At 50.3% G+C, this 15,853-nt stretch overlaps 1 long non-coding RNA gene across 1 annotated transcript; it reads left to right on the forward strand.

The window, feature by feature from the left end:
• Nucleotides 1–4,403: 4,403 nt before the first annotated feature.
• LOC141370946 (uncharacterized) lies at nt 4,404–12,009 on the forward strand. Its single transcript, XR_012375458.1, has 3 exons — nt 4,404–4,466; nt 11,231–11,359; nt 11,889–12,009. It is a non-coding gene; the product is annotated as an uncharacterized lncRNA (long non-coding RNA).
• The last annotated feature ends 3,844 nt before the right edge of the window (nt 12,010–15,853 follow it).

Raw genomic sequence — 15,853 nt, forward strand, 5'->3', positions numbered from 1 at the left:
AGAATGCAGAAATTCTCCTTATTCCTTTTTATAGCTGCATAGAACTCCATTGTGTGACATGCTATGGCTTATTAAACCAGTCCCTGATGGCCAAAAATGTGGGTTTCCTGTCTATTGCTGCTATAAACAATGCTTCAGTGAAGAGTCTTAAAATATGTCATTTTGGTTTTGCTAGTGTTTCTTTGGGATAGATTCCTAGAAGTAGCATCGCTGAGTAAAGGGGAAACAGTTATGTAATTTTACTAGATATTACTTAATTTCCCTTCACAGGGTTTGTGCTATTTTGCATTCCTATCATTGCATACATTTTAAAGAGTGATGTGCCAGTTTTGTTTAATATTTACAGGGTATCAGAAATTACATATATTTAGGGGCTCCTGGGTGGCTCAGTTAAGCACCCGACTCTTGGCTTCCTGGCTTCATCTCAGATCCTGATCTCAGGGTAGTGAGATTGAGCCCTGTGTGGGGCTCTGTGCTGAGTGCGGAATCTCCCTGAGATTCTCTCTCTCCCTTTGCCCCCCCCAACCGTGCACCCACCCACCCACTCTCTCTCTCTCTCTCAAATAAATAAATCTTTTTAAAAAAGAACATATATATATATATATATATATAGAGAGAGAGAGAGAGAGAGAGAGAGAGCAATTTAGACTTATAAAATAGAGTTAAATTTTGAGAGAGTACAGTGTTTCAAAGCATTTTTGGGTTTCTCAAGGAAAAATTTTAAATGACCAGGTGATATAAGAGACTGAAGAATGATTGTTTGGTTTATATTCATGTTGTTTCCAGTGTACCTTTGACATGAGGTACACCTGTGTCCCCATTCCTGCCTCTCCTCCATCTATTGACTGGGTGGCCCTGCACAAGTCACTTAACCTGTCTCATGGGGAAAACATTTGTGGAAAGTATGAGATGAGATAGTGTATGAAAAGCCCTTGGCACAGAGTCTGGGGTAAGTGGATGACCATGTGGGAGAAATTATTATTATTTGACTGTTCTTGCCAGGACCACAAACCCCCTCCCTCTCCTCTGGATCTGCATCAAGGAGACAGCTATGAAAGGACCGAATGAGCAAGGAGTAGGTTGAGCAACTTTGTCCCAGTTTGCCCCAGACTTTTCTGGTTTTAGCTTTGAAAGTCCCATGCTCTGGGAACTCCCTCACTCCTGGGCAAACTGGAACAGTTGGTCACCCTCTTGGGGAGAAAGGCCTGGGTTGAGGGTCGGAAGGTCCTCTGCCAAAGGTTAGAGACATCTCTACCCCTCTGTTCTCAGTCACATAGAACAAAACAAGCTACTCACAGAAGGAACCAAGAACTGTTTTGAAGTTAAAATAGGGACCTCATTTCGAAAGGCTGAACCACCAGGGGAAGTCAGGCATGCCCGGCTCCTTTCTCTTAGTCTATGGCTGGGAATAGTGTTTTGTAAGGCCTTTGACCTTTTGGTGTCAACTGTCACTGAAAAACCCATTGCCTGTCTCAGAGTGGTTGAAGTTAATATTTTATTGATAACAATTGTGAGGTGTATTCTAAGCCTATTAGCTATTCTGAAATATGGATTTTAATGTAATAAAAAGAAATCCTATGAAGCTGTATTTAATCTTCTCTATTCATTGGAGTAAGTCATTGTTTAATATTGACGAAGCGAGTAAGAACACGGGTATTTGGCAGCCTGAGCTTCAGGACTCATGGCAGGAATTCTCATGCTAGATTTGTGTCACTCAACTCCAATTATTTCAACATTTTCATGAAAGAAAAATATCCTTTCATAGACTGCAGGGTGCCCCAAGATTGCCAAGAAATAGGCCACTTAGCCAGAGAGTTCGGGAATGTGCTGGGATCTACCAACCCACCTCCAATATTCTCAGGCTGTGGAGCTTCCCAGGGAGCTCTCTGGTCCCTGTGAAGGGCCAAGAACAGTCTCAAGCACTCTGAGGTTTTCACCCCAGTGGGCTCATAACATGAGTCGTACAACCAAATCCCATTAATTGCCTCTGAAAATGTAACTTTTGTCCAGACTAGCCACATAGTTCAAGACCCGGGATTTCTTTGTCTCAGAGGGGACTCTGTCGGTGGGGAATGCATGCCATCTCCTGTGGCCCGTTACTCACTCTCCTGCTTCCTTTGATCTGACCATCCACCATGCCATTTGTTTACCCTGTAGTTTCAAGTGCATTGTGTTCCATCATCCCTGTGGGGAATGTTCGGCCATTCGTGGCAGCCTGGCACCTGACATCACCCAGTGAAGTGAATGAAGCCTCCCCACTGTGGGCAGCCCTAGTAGGGTTGATCCCAGGCATATGCAGGATGCCCGCTCATAGACCCAGCCCTTCCCATTGTCACCCTGATGCAGCCTAGGGTGGATACCAGACCAGTGACTGGTCAACGGGTCTTCCTCTCCTGGGATCTTGATTCTCCAACAGAGCTATGCAAGGGCTGAATGGACATCTGGACTTGAATCCACTCAGGTGCAGCTTGGCTCTCCAGGCCCCCAGCCTCCACAGGCTCCTAGGTGTCTTCCTGCCTATGTGCTCTGTGTACAGGCTGGAGCCTGGGCCCACAGCACATGGTTGCACTGATGCTGAGGAAGGCCTATGAGCCACCATGCTTGGGGACTTGCCTGTGAAACAATCTGCCTCCTCAGAGCCTGGGAATTAATTTTTTTTTTAATTCCTTATTTTGATTAAGTAATACATAAACCTGATAATAAAACACAGTAAAAACAAAGTGTCTATCTGCCTCCTGTCCCCCACCCCATCCTGCCAGGGTCTTTGTTTCTGTCCAGAGCTAACCTACACATCCTTTATTATGGTGACTTTTAATATCACAAATAAGAGTCCACCTACTTACATACTGTCCCACACCCAGCTTTTTTCCCCTAACAACATCTCTTGGAGTCTCAATATTTCTTTTGTTTTTTTAAGGACTATTTATTTATTTGACAGAGAGAGACAGCGAGAGAGGGAACAGGGAGGGAGAGGGAGAAGCAGACTCCTCACTGTGCAGGGAGCCCGATGCGGGGCTCCATCCCAGGACCCCGGGATCACGACCCGAGCCGAAGGCAGACACTTAACGACTGGCCACCCAGGCACCCCAAGTCTCAATATTTCTGATGGGAAGAAGTAATTGGGTGCTTTTGTTGGAAGGAACAAGGACCTCTTCAAAGGATTTGTTTTAAAATAAGAGGCTGGCCTCCAGGGGACTACTGGAGAGGAACTGGGAGCAGCCTGAGTTGCTCTGGATCTTTTAGCACCACTGCCTGTTTTCTGTTGGGAGAAACTTTTAACAAAGGCCATTGAGCTCTCTCATCCCAGTAAGTCTTCTCCTTGTGTGTGTGAGGGTGTGTGTATGCACATGTGCGTATTTCTTTTTTTTTTTTTTTTAAGATTTTATTTATTTATTTGAGAGAGAGAGAGAATGAGAGATAGAGAGCACGAGAGGGAAGAGGGTCAGAGGGAGAAGCAGACTCCCTGCTGAGCAGGGAGCCTGATGCGGGACTCGATCCCAGGACTCCAGGATCATGACCTGAGCCGAAGGCAGTCGCCCAACCAACTGAGCCACCCAGGCGCCCGCACATGTGCGTATTTCTGACGCCCACTGCCTTGTGCAGGGTGTGATAGGGTGGGGGAAGTCAGCCCTTGTCCGTCTTCTGGCACTGAGCACAGGGCCTGGTATGCAGTGGGTATCTGAGAAACAGCTGATCGTCTCCTGGTCCCTCAGCTTAAATCCTATACTTTAGCCAAGATATGCCATTGTTTTCCAGCTTCCCAACCCTTGCTCAGGAAAAATTGTGTTGTTTCTTGTTGTATTTCAATCTTCTACCTGGAATATCTTCCTGAGTTCACTATCATCTGTTGAGGTTGTGAGCGTGCATTCTGGCCACCCTTCTCTGGAATGCTTTCCCTGACCAGCTGGGCCAGCCAAAGGCTACTGAAAGCATCCCTCTGTCTCACACAGAACTGCCCCCAACCCTAACACTTACTCATACACAGCAACTCCACCCTTATTGCAATCCTAGTGCTAATATCAACATCAGCAACACAGTATTATACATGTGGAACAGTGCTTCAATGGGGCCTGTAGGCTCCCAGTGGCACAGAAACCAGAGGGTTCCCAACAGCCTAGGGCCTCATCTGTGGATCTGCCATCCTACCAAGGTGAGCCATTGTCTCTGCAGCTGGAAACACTCAACGGGTAATTTCTTTTTCATGTTCTCTCCTTCCTATTCTTTTCTTTAAACTCCAAAGAAAGAGGGAGCTGGAGACAAATATGGGAACAGATTCTACAAGCCACAGAAAGGACTTTAGATTTTGGTCCAGTGAGCTGGGAAGTGTTCTTTGGACTCTGGAGTGTTCTAGAAGAGTGACAACATCAGACTTACATTTTAAAAGATCATTCCGCAACTGTGTAGAGAACTAGAGGGGCGAAGGCAGAAGCAGGGAGACTGGTGAGGAGGCCCCGGCAGTAACCCAGGTAGGAGAAGGTGGTGCTTGAATTGGGTGGCAGCCATGGAGGTGGTGGGAGCGGTGGTCTGGTCTGAACAGAAAACTGAAGGCAGAGCCAGCAGAAGTTGGCAGTGGAGTGGGGTGGCATGGGGGTGGTGTGGCAGGCACCAGTAGAAGCCCAGGGTTTTTGTCTTGAGCACCTGAAACATGGGATGGGTAAAGCTGTGGGAGGGGCAGGTGCTGAGCTGCCCTTAACAGGGACAGAACCCTGTGCTACCCTCTCAGTGTCACCATCTGACCCAGCAAAACAAACCTTCACCCTCACAGGCTTCAATTTCTTCTTGATACTTGGTGGTTGGAGACATAGGCTTGCAGAAAACCCAGTCTTGTTCACCTTCTGGAACCCACTGTGCAGTGCAGCTATTGTGTAAGGCCTTCCAGGGTAGGACACCCAAGGGGCTCTTCTTTTTACTCCAACAGCCTGAGGACGCCTGCTCCAGTCTTTGCAAGAACACCATCTGGAGCAAGTAAACTCAGTGGCCATGTTTAGGCCTACATCCTCCAATTCAATAGTAGGAGATAGTTTTTAGAGGTGGCTATTTTGGTTAAGTGATGACTTTTGTTGTAAACAAATAGCCCAGCCAGAGAGCCCTCAACCGCAAGACCAGGAATTCTGACCCCATCCCGCCATTGTTGTGGAGAATGTCCACTCTATGTCTTTTGAAACAATAGAGCCCGCTGAAATGTAAACAGCGTCTTCCCCCTTGGATGTCCCTCCTGGGACATCCTTCTCCCCTCCCCCAGGGTCTCTGCAAATTGAGTAGCTTCTACAAGGAGACTCTCCCTCTGAAGTCTGAGGTCAGGGCTGAGCCTAGATCTCCTGTGTTCTTCCCAGGCAGGACCCTGGCTTTCAGTGAGAGGGCCTTTCTGGGTCTCTGGATCTGTAAGTTTGGGGAGTGGGCAGATCCTCAAGTGTCTGAGTTTCTGGACACTGTTGCTTGAGGTTTTGTTCTGGCCACTTAGCAGTGGCTTAATGGTAAACTTCAGTGGGGGTGAACCATGAGCCCAGTGTCTATTTTGTTCATGGGTCTAGCATGGGGCTTGGCACATTATAGGTACTTGGTGAGGTGCCACTTAACAAAGACTGTGGGTCGTTGAGGGGAGAGGGCTGCTGCACCATCAGCACAGCAGGCCTGGTACCTGGGTCACCCAGGTGAGGCTCTGGAAGGCACAGGTGGATTCTGTTGATGACTCCCCTGGGGCCTATCCTGTGCCCTGGGGAGGGATGGTGGTTTGGAAACACTCTTTAGCCTTAGAAGCTGTCAATGAGTGTGCCATGGAGGACCAGCCCCAAGCAGGCCTGAGTGAGACTCTTTGTGGAGTGCGTGGGAGGCTGGGAGGAGCCTTCAGAGATGGATGGGAAGAAAAGAGGCCCACTCCATGTCAGGTCCTGACTGTCACTCCCTGACCAGAGGATTTGGAGAAAGGAGGTATGCCTGGGATGTCTAGAGCCTCCTTTGAAGGATCCAATCTCCTATGAATGGGTGTCTAGGATTTCCTCATATGAGAAATGACCAGCCAGGCCACGAGCATCATGGAAGCACAGGGCAGGGGCCCCCGGGACAGCATACCTACCTTTCTGCCCTCCAAAGGGTCAGAGAGAACCTTCAGTCCCTCGAAGACATTGGGAGTAAGTCTCGCTTTCATTCAGTGAATATTTAATGAGCACCTACTTTGTGCCAGGGACAAAGCAGACCAAAACCCCTTCTTCCATGGAGCCCACACTCTGCTGGGATGATAAGCCTTCTTTCCCATACATTGAGAAGTCTCACTCAGAGGGGTCTGGGCCTCTCCCTGCAGCCAAGAGGGTGGCTGAGTGGCATGGACTGGAGTTGGAAAGTCAGACTGTCAGAAGCATCATGAGCAACAACCAGGCCAACTGGTTGCAGACTTTCTTAGCTACAGATTTTTTTTTTTTTTTTAAGGACTCTTACCTGGAACCCCATGTAAACAGTGTTTTACTAAGCCTAACTTTATTTGTTGCCTTCCTATTTGTGGTGTGTACTTATTAAGCCAATTGGTGAGAACAATAAGGCAGTTTTGAATAACATAACCACTTGAAATCCAGGATTATGGAAATCAATCAGAATCATGCCAACCTAAGCATCTAGCACCTTCCCACATATCAGGGTTTCTCAGCCTCAGCACTATTGACATTTATGACTAGATATTTCTTCATTGTGGGGGCCTGTCCCGTGCATTATAGGATGTTTACCACCATCCCTAGATGGAAGTAGTAACACTCCCCTCAGTAGTGAAAACCAAAAATGTCTCCAGATACTGTCAGGTGTCCCTGGGAGGGGATGGGGCTGGAAAAATCACCCCATTTGAGAACCACTGCCATCTGTTTTGATTGAACATCAAGAAAATCCTGTTTCACATGGAGAAGTACTTATATTTGGTAAGGGTGTGTTTTGGGTTTTTTAAATCAGCTCTCTGGACTCTCCTAGGACCACATTTTAATTAAACAGAAGTTTTATTCTAAGGTCTGTACAAAAAATAAGTTATAATAATGCAGAAGCCCAAGTTAATGTGTTGGTAGTTTTCAGTGTACTAAAATATGTATGTAACATATTTTGTGTGTGTATGTTGTTTTTATTATAATTTTGAAGAATAGGAAAATCTTCATATTAAAAACACTCCAACCAAACGTTGGCAGATCCTAAGCCCTCTGGGAGGCAGGTTCAGAGATGCTGGTTTCACATTAGGAAGCTGCTGTGGAGAGGCCAGAGTCTGATGACAGGGCAGGTTGGGCAGGAGGACAGGGTCATGATGCCTCTCAGCTGCCCCCAGAGACCCCAAGACTTCACTGGACAAGGCCTGGAGGGAGCAGGGAGGGTGTGCAGAGGATGGGGGCCTCTCAAAAGAGAATCCAGAATTGAAAAGAAAAATAAAGACTGATTTAGGGGGTGAGGCCTTTCACAGTTCTAAGAAATAGCCCCATAATCTCAGGGACGCAGGGCCCGGAGGTTAAACCCAAAATAATCATAATGAAAACAATCTGTTTGCACCATTTGATGCTTCCAGAAAATTTCAGGAGCAAGTCCAAGGTGGAGAACCCAAGAGGAAGTGCTGCTGATTGGAACTGAGCAGGCAGAAGTGAGATGAAAGGCTGGGGGACAGCGTCTCTCCCAGGTCCCAAGGAGAAGGGCACTGGCCACCCTGGGGATGACAGGGTGGGGGCCCACAGGCTTCAGGAACAACAGTTGGCTTTAATGTCCCAGCACAAATAGTCCTTCGCTGGAATCAGTTTTTTCTCCCTCCTCTGACACTGAGAGCCAATTTCAGGGCTCGCTCCTGGGCAATCTGTCTCAAATATGGTGGGACAGCTGACCACAGGCTAGTGCTCACCACACCTGTGAGAACTAATAATAAAGCAAAATGTGGCAAAGGCCTGGCCAGGGGACCGACGATCCCCACTGGCTGTGTCCCCAGCTTCTGCTGCAGTTCTCAGACGGAGACTGGCCGCCAGGACGAACGCACTGGAGCCTGGGGTGCTCAGGGTTCCCCCCCCCCCCCCCCCCCCCCCCGGTCAGGGCGCTCTGAGCACCTTTCTCCCCTTTCCCTTCACCACAGTCATTCTGGGGAATTTTGTCCTTGTGCTATGATTGACCATTTTCACCATGTTCACATTTTGGTGCTGACAGAGGCCTGAGAGATAATGTGGTCCCACTCCTCATTTCACTTACAGATGGGGAATATGAGGCTCAGCAGGGTGACTTTTCCAAGGTCACCCACCCAGGCATCCTGACCAACAGCTCAGTGCTTTCTGACGGCAGAAGGCGACTGGTCCAGAGCCTCTCAGCTTTATCAACCAACCTGGTGTCTCCTGAGAAACAGTGGGAGCGTGAGTGAGCGCGTGCATGTGCACACTTGCGAGTGTGTAGGCCCTAGCGCCACCGAGGGAGCACACGTGCTCATCTACACGTGTTTGTAAGACGCTGACTACTGTCTGGACACTGCGCTAGGGGTTGTGATCAGGCTAAGGGCTGGGGGTTGGGGTGTGTCGGTGAGCCCTGAGAGTCAGGCAGTCCTGTGGGGACTGAGGGAAGTCCTCGGAGGTTTTTGGCTGGGGCGGTGTTGTGTTGAGCTCAGGCCAGTCAAAGAAGGCATCCCAGGACAGGAGGTCCATGCAGGATGCTCAAAATGTCAGCTAGGGAAGAGAGCCCACAGGAGGAACGGGGTTGGGGGGCTGGAAAACAGGAGGCATGTTTGGGAAAGGCCGAATGGTACATGTTGACTGTGGGGCAGGTTTGTTTGGGGAACGAATCGTCAGCTGCCAGACATTTATTGAGCACTGGCTGTGTACAGGAGCTGGGCTGGGTGCTGGAGACAAAGGTAGAGGACACTTGAGAGTTTACCAAGAGTTTATTCTGTTCCTTTCCCAACAAACTTACAGAGGCCCTGCTTGGTGGCACACAGTGTGGCTCTGAGGAAGATGAAGTCCATGCGCTTGAGAACTCCCCACAGGGACGACTTCTGGCCGGGGTGGGGGGGGGGCGGGAGTTTGAACACAAAACGCAGTACAGTGGCTGCCTACACACCCACCTCTAGGAGTCCTGTGGCGAGGACTGGTGTGCACCGTCCCCCCGGGGTCTTCTCTGAGCTCCCAGAGTATGCATATGTGTATCCCCTCACCCCTGTGGCAGATTCTCAGAGACCTCCAGTGAAGAACCACTGGCCCCCATACAAGCCCAAGTCTTGGTGTGACTGGAGCGCAGAGCTCAGTTTATCTGGGGCAAAGAATCCCAGGATCCTGTACTTCACAATCAGGGCCTCAAAGAAAGTCTTGAGGCTTTGCCTGACTCCTCATTCTGGAGGTCGTGCTGTGCCCTTGGAAGCTCGGCAATGTCTGTGCTCTCCATTAAGGTTGTCACCGGCTTGCCTCTATCTCTCTCCCCCAGGGTGACTGGACACCTCACATTTGGGAAGCACCTTACAGCCTCCTGAGGCCTCACACCTCTCTTGTGGCATTGGCAGAACAACTGTGGCTTCCATGCACAGACGAGGCCACTGAGGCTTGGAGAGAGGGAGGATGGCGCTCGAGAGTGGGCTCCCTCCCAAGGTGGTGCCCTTCAGGAGCCTAGGCCCTGCCCTGCAGCTTTCCTCACAGCCCCCACCCCTTCCAGCCACCAGGCAACTCCCCTCAGGACACAGGCCACGTGTGCTCTGCCCCTATGCAACTGGAGTGGTTTCCAAAACCAACTGTGAGGTTTCCTGAAAGGTGCTGCAGGGCCACCAGCTTCAAGGGTTCCAGCAGAGCCCTGCCAGGAAGCCCTGAGCCGGCACTTCCCTGGCTGTGCACTTGTGCTAACCCTGGCCTCAGGGGCCTTCCTCTCATCATTAAGGAAGGATGCTGGGTAGGAGGATGGAGGCTCCGGGGAAGCCAAAGCCCTTCTGGGAACCATCCTAAGGGAAGTGGATGCTCCTGTGTCGTCCTGCCCAGCATGGGACCACACCCGCCCCTGGCTGCAGCAGAGCTTTGGTGCTGGAAAGAATGGGTCTCAGCTCCCGGGCCTTGCAGGAGGCAGAGGTCAGCACATTGCAGGGCTCCACCTTTCCACCTCCAAAAGCTCCCGGCAGGCACAAGGCCTGGGCCTCCTCCCAGGCTGGTCCGGAAGCCTGAGGTGCCCAGGGTGTGGGGACCAGGAACCTCTGCTCTTCCAGCAAGCTCTTGGAGCTGCGGGCCTCTGCTGAGTGGGGACTCACCTGGGAACCTTCCTTCCCAAGGGCGGGCTTCTGGACCCCAGACCACCGCCCACCCCCAGTGCCTGGATCCCAGCCACTGATCCAGCGAAGGGCCTGTTTCTTTGCTGGTAGACAAGACACGCCAATTAGAGTCCTGCCTTTCACTCCAGACTTCCTGGGTCCGCTACCTGGTCTCCCCCTGAAGCACACAGGCCTTCTCTGTCCCTCGCAGCTCTGCCCCACTCTCTCCTCTGCCAGGAATGCTCTCTCCTCATGTCTTCCCCTTACTGACTCCTGCTCATCCATCAACTCCATCTTTCCCCTCGCATCCCCAGGATGGCTTCGTGGACCCCAGGATGGCCGGTCCCTCTATCCCATGCCCTGGCCTTTTCCTCCAGAGTGCTCCTCACAGTCACAGTTAATGACCTGAAACTGAGCCCTTGACCTCCCCTCTCCAGCCACAGGAGGACTAACATGGTGCCTGTCACTTGTGTGCCAGGCGAGATGCAGCGGGATCAGCCCAGCTGTGTTTATTGGGCAAATCGAATGTCCTAGCAGGATTGGGGTTGTCAGAAGGTACTATCATGTGAGCCTGTGCACACCCGGCGTGTGAGGAGGCATGCATGGCCCAGAGAAGGTTCTTGAGGACAGGGCAGGTCAGGAAGCATTACGGGGCTCATATTGAGAGGGCAGGCCTGGACGGGGTGCCAAGGGTGGTACTGGGCGGGAAGATGAGAGGGGCAGCTCGTCTTATCACAGGTTTGCAGAGGAAGAAGAGACCTGTGGGGGACAGCCAAAGGCAGATTCCCTCAAGTCCTCATGCAATGTCACCAAGGGTCCCCCCTGTACAATAGAACTTCCTCCTTCGGGGGGCAGCTGTAGATTCAGGGGCAGTGGGCTCAAATCTACTCCCCACCCTCTCTCTCGATCCCCACTCTTCTCATCTGTAAAGTGGGAATGATAAGACCTAACTGATGGGGTTCTTGGGAAGTCAGATAAGGGAAAGGTGAATCAAATGTCATTTTGCTTTTTCCTTCTTTGCAGAATCACGCACGGGCCAGAGGTGAGGGCCTCAGAGGAAGGGAGTCCTCCTGGCTTGTGGGAAGCGATCCCGCTCCTGTGACTCATGGCTCTGGGAAAAAAGCAGAAGTGGATTCCTGAGACTTTGCAGAGGTGGGGAGAGTTTTTCTTGCCTTTTCTAGCCCCATTGTTCAACAAACATGTACCAAGGTTTTACCAAGGACCAGGCACTGTGCGGGCACCATGCAAACGCAGATGGAACAACACAGTTCTGCCTTCAGAGGACTCCCTCTCTAGGGCCCAGGGAGGCCTAAGCCCTGAAAGGGGGGGGGGTGCAGACTTGGTAGCCAGGGTGCATTTTCTAGAGCGCCTAATGACCTGTTAGTGTGGGAGAGCCAGGGCCTGGTTGTCAACTACACTCACTCCTTGGGGATCTGTCCAGGCCCTGGCTTTCAGTCCTTCTCTGTGTGTCTCAGCCTGGATGCTCTGGAACTCCCGACTCAGATGGCCAAATACCATCAATCCTTTCCCACATGGGGACTATTTGACAGCTCAAACACTTGTCCAAACCTGAGTTCTGGAAGGGCTTTCCAGTTCTGCTCCACCCTTATCTCAGATGATGGCAACTCCAGCCTTCTAGTCCTCAGGCTAAAATCTTGATCACCCTCTTTTTTCCCCACAGCCCACCCCCAATCTGTCAGCCAGTCCTGTGAGCTCTACCTTAAAGTAGAGCAAAAACTCATCGATAGTGGTAGAAAGCAGACTGGGACACAAGGAAACTTCTGGAGGTAATGGTTTAATGGGTATGTATGCATGTCAAAAGGCATGTGCAGTTTAATGCATGCCAAGTAACCTTAATAAAGCTTTTTGTTGTTTATTTTTTAAAAAACAGATGTTTCCAGTGACCTTTTCGAGTCCTAGACAAGTCCCTTCTCTCTTGTAGCCTCAGCTTCCCCACCCGTAAAAGGAGGATCTCTAAAGGACCTTCCAGCTGAACCATCTAACCACCTGCCCCCGTAATCAGCCCCCTCATCTCTCTTAGAAGCGTCACACATCTTGAAGGGAGAGAGTAAGGCCTTGTGGCTCAGGTTTGTCCCAGGACTCTCTGATTCCAGCTCAGATTACCAGTGCTCCCTGTAGAGTTGGCTCAGACCAAATGAAGAGCTTAGTTGGGGAGAGATGGATGCCAGGAAATAGGGCCAAGTCATGTAGGAAAATAAGGAAGTGAGTAAATCCATGACTCCACAGCTGCCTGGGCTCTCTTCAGGCCCAGAAAATCTCCAGAGGGCTGGACAGAAGCACAGACATTTTGCCAACATCCGCATTTGATGGATGGGGAAACTGAGGCCCAGAGAAAAGTCATTTTTCAAGTATACTGAGCTGGAAACTGGCAGAGTTGCTACAGAAATGCAGGTTGCTGTTATCTGGACTTATTGTGGTGATCATTTCACAGTATCTACAAATATCAAATCATTAGGTTGCACACCTGAGTATATGTCAACTCTATCTCAAAAAAAGAAATGCAGGTTGTCAGACTCCCAATCCAGTGCTCATTCCAACCCGTCCCCTGGGGGTTAGAAGATATGGAGTTCGTCTGTGGGTCCCTGGGCCTCTCTAAGCTGGCTCCGCCTGTGGCCTCGGGCTCTGCCTCTGGGGCGTCAGGGAGGGCTGTATCCGTTTGTGAGCGCCACACCCCAACAGGGGGAAAGATTGCACAGTGCCATGTGCCCGAAGTGTTTCCATTCAGAGAATCATCTGTACCTGCTTCCTTTGGGGGGCAGGAGGGCAAGGGCTGAAAGCCCTAATCTGAGGCAGGTCTCAGGACATGGAGTCTGGAGGGCGTGGAGAGAGCCATCTGGAACTGAGCACCTGTTCACTTGAGCAGGACCTCATATCCATCGTCAGAAGTGGTTCTTAGACAGCCCTGGGAAGCTAGCATTGTTAACCCTGTTTTGTCCTGTTTTCTAAATGAGAAAACTGATATTCGGGCAGTGAAGCAGCTTTCTTTGGCCTCAGAGCTGCTTCTTGGGAACACCAGGGCTGGGCTGCAGGCAGCCCCATTCTGCAGACTTTCCAGAAAGAAGGAGGAGAAACAGCAACAACGGCAGCAGAGTCTGGTACTTTCCACACCAGGCGCACCTTGTCCAAGCCACTATCTGGACTATTTCAAAAGCCTCTTAACTGGTGTCTCTGCTTCCTCTTTGTTCCCTTGCAGTCAGTTCTCAGCACAGCAGCTAAACAGGTCCTATTGGAAGGTAAGGCAGGCCACACCCTGCCCCACCTCTGCTCAGAGCCCTCTGAGGTGATCCCATTTCTGAGAGTAAAGCCCAAGTCATGGCAGTGGTCTGTGAGCCCAACACCAGCTGGTCACTATTCTCAACCGATTTCAGCTCCTGCACTCTCCTGGCCTCCCCAGCCACACGGCCTCCTTGCTGTTCCTGCAGCGCATCAGACACACTCTGCCCCGGGGCCTTTGCACTTGTTCTCCGCCTGGAATACTCTTCTCCAGACAGCCACATTGCTTAATTCCTTCATTCCTTTGAGTCTTTGTTTAAACATTGCCCTCTCCCTGAGGCTCTCCCTGACCACCCTATTTAATATTGCAATTTACCCTCTGCCCAGCCCCAGCATTCCCAATCATCCTACCCTACCCCTTTTCTTTTTCCACAGTACTTCTCCCTTTCCAGTGTATAATATGATTTACTTATTTATTGTATTTGTTGTTTGTCTCCTCTGGAAGTCTATAAGCTCCATAAGGCCAGGGATCAGTGTCTGTTTTGTAAACAGGAGAGTCCCAAGCATCAGAATAGCATGTTGAATGGTGCCTGGGGTAAAGTGGGCCCTTTATAAATATATGAATTGTTTTGGAGGTCACTACCCTGGAAAGAGCATGGGCTTCTGAATTACCTTTATTTGGGTTCAGAGCACTCCTCCAGCCCTGACTAGCTGCTTACTTTTATCTCCTTAAGCCCCCATTTTCTCATCTACAAAATATGATTTATTTTGAGATATAATGCACATGGGTTGCCCAGCAGAGTGCCTGGCCCACAGCAACCGTATGAGAGCCAACTGCAGGGAGAAGCGACTTTATTTAGCAAATAAATGTTATGAGATGAAGCTCTGGCAAATTAAATAGGACAAGTAGAGCCAGCCCCCACAAACTTGATTAAGGTGTGAGGCTCTTCTCAGAGGAAATATTTTCTTCTCTCCTTGGAGGAAAGTGTTCTGGTCCCAAGCAGTGAGTTTGAGAGAACACTGCAGAGGAATGGGGGACCAGGTCTCAGCCCCGTTCACTCACTTCCTGGCAAGGGCTCTCAAGGTCGCTTGCTTCACCTCTCAGGTGCCTCCCTTATAAAATAAGACAAGAATGCTTTCTGTGCTGACTTTGGGGGGAATTAAAGGGATTGAAGGGGAAAGCATGTGTGAACATGCTTTGTGGGCAATGCAGGATTGCCTTTATGAGTGGGATGCCTAGCTGCTCATATGGGATATGATGCTGGCTGCTTCCAGAAGGTGTTACGGGCTGAATTGTGCCCTCCCAAATTCATATGTTGACGTCCTGACCCCCAGTATACCACGGAATGTAACCATATTTGGAGATAGGGTCTTTAAAGAGGTAATTAAACTAAAATGAGTTCATTAGGATGGGCTCTAATCCTACGTGGTTGGTGCCTTATAAGAAGAGGCATTTTGGACATGACCACACACAGAGGGAGAAGACAGTCATCTCCAAGCCCTCCAAGCCATGGAGAGAGGCCTCCAAAGAAACCAACCCTGCTGACACCTTGATCTTGGACTTCCAGCCTCCAGAGCTGCCAGACAATACATGTGTGCTGTCTAAGCCTCCCAGCCTGTGGCACATCGTTACGGCAGCCCTGGGACACCAACAGAGTAGGTCTGGGTGGGATTCATCGAATGTTAGCAAGCGCAGAGAATCATGCTGCTCTGCTCCCCTCCTGCCCACACACACACACTGGCCCCAAACATCTGTCTCCAGAGTGCCCCATGGTCCCCCCTCCCCCACTGCCTCCCTCTGTCCCAGAGATGTCCAGTTGGGTCTTTCAGCCTGAAGAACCCGGGAGCTCAAGAGGAGTCCTGATAGTATCACGGGAGCCATCTCTGGGCAAAAACACTCAGGAACATACCCTGTCAAGTTTCCATTAGGAGGAGGTTTCTGGAAGGGTGTTGGTCCCATTGATTGGGATGGAAAACGCAGCTTCTTCTCTCCTTTTTTCTGTTGGCAGAGGAGAAAAACGTCTATATTCTCTGGAAAGGGCTGGGCATACATCCAGGGCCCTGTGCCCAAACCCCCTCGTCCCTCCACATGCTCTGAAAGTCCTGTCTGGGCACGCTGGGCTGCCGGGGTTGGGAGATCTGTTTGTGTCAACTGGTTGCCTCTAAGCTGTGGTGTCTCAGATCCAGGGAGAGCACAGGGCTCTGCGAAGCTGCCGGCAGATGGCCTTCCCTTCTCTCCTCTCCCAAACGACCGTTTATTAAGTCATGAGATGCAGTGGGGTCCACTTGCTTTCCCCTGAATCACCTAACCCTGTCCCCCTTTCAGGCCAGGTGTCCCCTTTATATTTTTTAAATTATTTTTTAATTTTATTTAAATTCAAGTTAATTAACATATAGTGTAGTATTGGTTTC

The sequence above is a fragment of the Callorhinus ursinus genome, unplaced genomic scaffold (genome assembly GCF_003265705.2).
Source record: "Callorhinus ursinus isolate GAN/ISIS: 27379988/994484 unplaced genomic scaffold, GSC_fseal_2.0 scaffold1, whole genome shotgun sequence".
Lineage (NCBI taxonomy): Eukaryota > Metazoa > Chordata > Mammalia > Carnivora > Otariidae > Callorhinus > Callorhinus ursinus.